Raw genomic sequence first — 4962 nt, 5'->3', positions numbered from 1 at the left:
TAGTTATTTTACAATACATATGTGTAAGTCAAACCATTATGCTATACACCTTAAACTTACACAGTGATGTGTGTCAATCATATCTCAATAAAATTGGGGTGGGGGGATTTATCTCTGTTAAATTTCTGGATTGTCCTCCTATCTGCCTTCAGCCCCAACCAAGACCTAAAGCTAAAAGAGCTGGTTATTTCCTGTTTGCTGGGTGTGGGTTTTCCAATCACTACTCCAAATCAAGTTAGCCTTCTGCTGTAGCAAAGCTACCGGTTTTCACAGCCAACACCACTGTGGGTACCCTATTAAGAATACGCCGGATGCTCAAGGCCACTCTGAGCTTGGGGATCTTACTCAGGGTGTCCCAGGACTTTACACAGGTGCGAGAGCAAAGCCACAGTAATCTGTCTATACACTGCACAGCGTGCCCTTCTATAGCCCAAAAGACTGAGGTCACTCTTTTGGAAAGAAGCTCTTTTGCCTAAGTAGTGTAAAGTTGTTACTGACCCCCCAGCAGCGTGCGGCTACTTAGTGAGGCAGCTCAGGTGCGGCTGCTGTGTAGAGCCCGAGGGCTGCTCCTAGGTCAGGCTAAGCTACTGTTATGTGAGACTGCTGTAGGTACAGAGCCTGCTGCTGTTGTGTGGGAAAGATGTATTGTTACCTAGCGGGTGTGCGGCTACCTAATGGGACTTTGCTTTGAAGAACTGTTTTGTCTAATGGCTCCTTGTTAGCAATGGCTACATGGCCACTGGCCAATGAAGACTCTCTTATATACCCACAAGTCCTCATGGCATCTCTGTCTTCTGATACCAGGCATCCCAGGAGGTCCAGTCCCTGGCAGAGGGATAACTCAGACCTGACAATTGGTGTATTGGAGCAGGATAAAGGAACCGAGTTCCTAACAACCACCCTAATAGGACAACAGCTCCAACAAATTAGGTTGTAGAAGCAGGAAGCCCTAGGCCAGAACACCCATTCTTCAGTTGAAGACTTCCTTTGTTCAGCAATCCTTAATGAATATACAGTTTTCAGTTTGCTGTTTGCTGAGCCCTATAGATTCTCAGCACCCTGAAATAAGTGATTTTGAAAACTTTGTTCAGTTTCATAGCTGTGTTTGAGGAGGGGACTTGTCAACCTCTTCACTTCTTTATAGCTGAAGTCTATCTTAATATAATTTTATGTCTGAACTTAACATAATTTTAAAAATATGTTCTTATTGACTTTAGAGAGAGGGGAAGCAAGAGGGAGAGAAAGATAGAAACATCAATGAGAGAGAAACATTGATCAGCTGGTTCCTGCATGCCCCCTACTGGGGATCCAGCCCGTAACCCAGGCATGTTCCCTGATTTGAACCAGTGAACTCTTGGTTCATGGGTCGACGCTCAACCTCTGAGCCAAATTTGCTGTGCTAACATAATTTTATAACTGTCTGAACTTTTCTGCCTTTGTTAGGGATACTTTAATGGTGTTAATCCAATCATATCTTCTTCCTTTGATTCATCCACTGTAGTTGTAAACACTGGCTCTATTCTACTCTGTCATTTTTCATAATATGACTTCCCAACCACTCAGGGGTGTGCAACAATGTTCAAAGGCTATTTCTTTAAAATAAAGACATACTGCAGGAGCCCAGCACACAGAAGGGCTGCGGTGGTGCGCTGAGCTGGACAGGCACTATGAATAAAGAGGAACCGTTTGTGATGACAGCATTTGCAGTTTGTCAACTGGTAACAGGCAAAGACACACTCTCCTTCTGCCACGTTTGTTTTGAGCTAAATATTGAGAGAGTACCAATCTAATCTCTTGCACACCATATCATTAAGGGGCCATAAAGACTGCTTTGAAAAATACCATTTGATTGCAAGCCAGAATTGTCCTTGATCTAAGCTTTCAAAAAGTACTTATTGTGAAGTTGTTAAAACCATTTTGAGTAAGAAGATAAACTGGATTGTATACTACACAGAAAATAAGGATGTGGATTCAGATTCTAAATGTTCTAAAACTCCCAGCATCACCTGTTTCATTTCAGGCATACGCCAGATAGAAAGTTACTCCCATAGCTTGATTCCCAAGTACCAAAGTATTAAGCAAAGTGGATGGATGGGAAGTGCAGTGGCCTCTCAGGCTGCACACAAAGAATATCAGAGCAGAGGAAAATAAGACTCTGGGCTTGCTATGTTACAAGATTCAGGTGCCACTTCATGCCACAAAAGTGTATTGTGGTCTCATAGTCATGACCAGGCACAGAGAAAAGAAGAAACAATCCCTAACCCACAGGCTAATGTCCAGACCCCGCATCCACATTACGGCAGAGAGTAAAGCAACTGGCTGCAAAGTTCTGACCGCAAAAACAGTACGCTCTTGAAGAATTAGTTAACACACCAAGCACAAGAAAAAGATTCTTGCCCTAGCTGGTTTTGCTCAGTGGATAGAGTGTCAGCCTGTGGACTGAAGGATCCCAGGTTCAATTCCAGTCAAGGGCACATGCCCAGGTTGTGGGCGGAATTCCCAGTAGGGAGTATGCAAGAGGCAGCCGATCAATGATTCTCTCTCATCATTGATGTTTCTATCTTTCTCTCCCTCTCCCTTCCTCTCTGAAATCAATAAAAAATATTTAAAAGAAAAAGATTCTTTGGCCTCCGAGTTCCTTGTCCACCCTATTGCCATCAAACAGCTTGCAAGAACTGTTTCAAGTTACCATGTCTGCAAGTGGGGTGAACAGGAATGAAGTCATGCAACCCATAAACAACGGAACTAAACTTACACTTCCTATGCCCTACCATTTACTGGTCTGCCAAGCAAACAAACGTTGCCCAAGTTGAAGAAAGTTATGGTCCATTTTTTTATGATCATTAAACTTGCAAAGCTTTGAAGCAGTGTTTAACATCTTTGTCAAATAAAGCAGATCATTGCACTCTAGTCTTCTTGGATTAATCATCTGGGGAAACCTTTTTTCCCATAATTACTAAATTTTCTAACTTTTACCACATATGACTACTTAAATATACTGTTACAGTATAATTTCATTAAACAATAGTAAATTCATATGGGAAAGCTGCTGCAAACAGCTTGGGGGGGCTGCAAATTAGATGGGGCAGGATCTCAAGGAAACACCAGGGTAGGGCAAACAGTGTGCTCTGGGTTTATGAGGACTTAGATATGGTTTCCTGTCAGCCCTGGACGGGGGAGGTCTCGGTATAGGAACAATGACCCCTGCGAGCACCTCCATCTGGTAGGAGGCCACCCCCTAGTTCCTGCCCTGATGTCAAACAATCCAGTTCCTCCTCTATATGTGTCTGGGTCCCCTAACATCTTCTGGCACCTCCGCCCCCCTATTAGTCTCAACATGCTTTCTTCTTTTTGTAAAATATATTTTATTGATTTTTACAGAGAGGAAGGGAGAGGGACAGAGAGTCAGAAACATCGATCAGCCGCCTCCTGCATACCCCCTAATGGGGATGTGCCCACAACCAAGGTACATGCCCTTGACCAGAATCGAACCTGGGACCTTTCAGTCCATAGGCCAACACTATCCACTGAGCTAAACCAGTTAGGGCAACATGCTTTCTTCTTTACTTCTCTAGTTGTAGGATGTCCATTCCACCAGCTTTCAGGTGGTTCTGAATGATAGTTGTTCTGTACTTTAGTTCTGGTGTGGTTGTTGGAGGATGAAAGTACTACATTTACCTATGCCTCCATTTTGACTGGAAATCTGTCCATTTTTAAACTAGGTTATTTCTTTTATTTTCTTTTTAAAAAATGTTTTTATTGATTTTAGAAAGAGAGGGAGGGAGAGAGAAATAGAAACATTGATGAGAGAGAAACATCAATCAGCTGCCTCCTGCACTTTCCCTACTGGGGATTGAGCCCACAACCCAGCCATGTGCCTTACCAGGAATCAAACCAGCAACCTCTTGGTGCCTGGCACGGTGCTCAACCACTGAGTCACCCCAGCCGGGTTAAACTGGTTTATTTCTTTTTTTGCTATTAAGTGTTTGAGTTCCTTATATATTTTGGATATTAACCCCTTATTATATATGTTGTTTGCAAGCCAAGAGCATTTAATTTTAGACTATGTCTTGTAGAGTGAAGACAAAAGCCAAATAATAAGAGATTAAAGAAGGAAATGCTATATGTACACAATGGAATATTATTCAGCCATAAAAAAGAATGAAAACTTGCCATTTGTGACAACAATATGCTAAGTAAAATAAATTAGACAAAGACAAATATCATATGATTTTATTTATATGCAGAATCTAAAAGTAATAACAAAAACTCATAAAAACAAAGAGCAGATTGGTGATAGCCAGAGGAAGGGAGGTAAGGGATGACAGAATGGGTGAATGGGGTCAGAAAGTACAAATTTCCAGTTGTAAAATAAGTAATTCAGCCCTGGCTGGTGTGGTTGAGCATTGACCCCATGAACCAGGAGATCATGGTTCAATTTCTGGTCAGGGCGCATGCCCATGTTGCAGGCTCGATCCCTAGTAGGGGATGTGCAGGACGCAGCTGATCGGTGATTCTCTGTCATTATTGATGTTTCTATATCTCTCTTCCTTTCTCTCTCTGAAATCAATAAAAACATATAGAAAAATAAGTAATTCATGGGGATGTCATGTACAGAATGGTGACCTTAGTTAATAGTACTGTATTTTGCATATTTAAAAGTTGTTAAAAGAGTAGTTCTTAAAAGTTCTCAGCACACAAAAAATACTTATAACTATGTATGGTGTCAGATGTTAACTAGCCTTATTATGGTTACCATTTCACAATACATACAAATATTGAATCATTATGCTGTTGTGGGGTTGGGAACAAGTCTCCCCAGAATGGGCCATCATTTCAAACTGAAAACAATTAAAGCCTACCAACTTCAGAAAGAGGGTTTGTGGGTGTTTTGGGGTGTTTTTTTTTTTACCTCCCCCCACCTTACCAGCCTAAAGAGATTCAGTAGAAAAACCTGCTCCA

At 41.9% G+C, this 4962-nt stretch overlaps 1 pseudogene across 1 annotated transcript; it reads left to right on the top strand.

The window, feature by feature from the left end:
• Positions 1-1667: 1667 nt before the first annotated feature.
• LOC308240034 (protein EURL homolog) lies at positions 1668-2310 on the top strand (annotated as a pseudogene). The gene has a single exon. The product of its transcript is annotated as a protein EURL homolog (transcript).
• Positions 2311-4962: the final 2652 nt, after the last annotated feature.

This window comes from Plecotus auritus (genome assembly GCF_963455305.1).
Source record: "Plecotus auritus genome assembly, chromosome: 1".
In the NCBI taxonomy this organism is placed as follows: domain Eukaryota; kingdom Metazoa; phylum Chordata; class Mammalia; order Chiroptera; family Vespertilionidae; genus Plecotus; species Plecotus auritus.
Note: the sequence above shows the minus strand (reverse complement) of the source record. Positions and strands in the feature narration are given on the sequence as shown.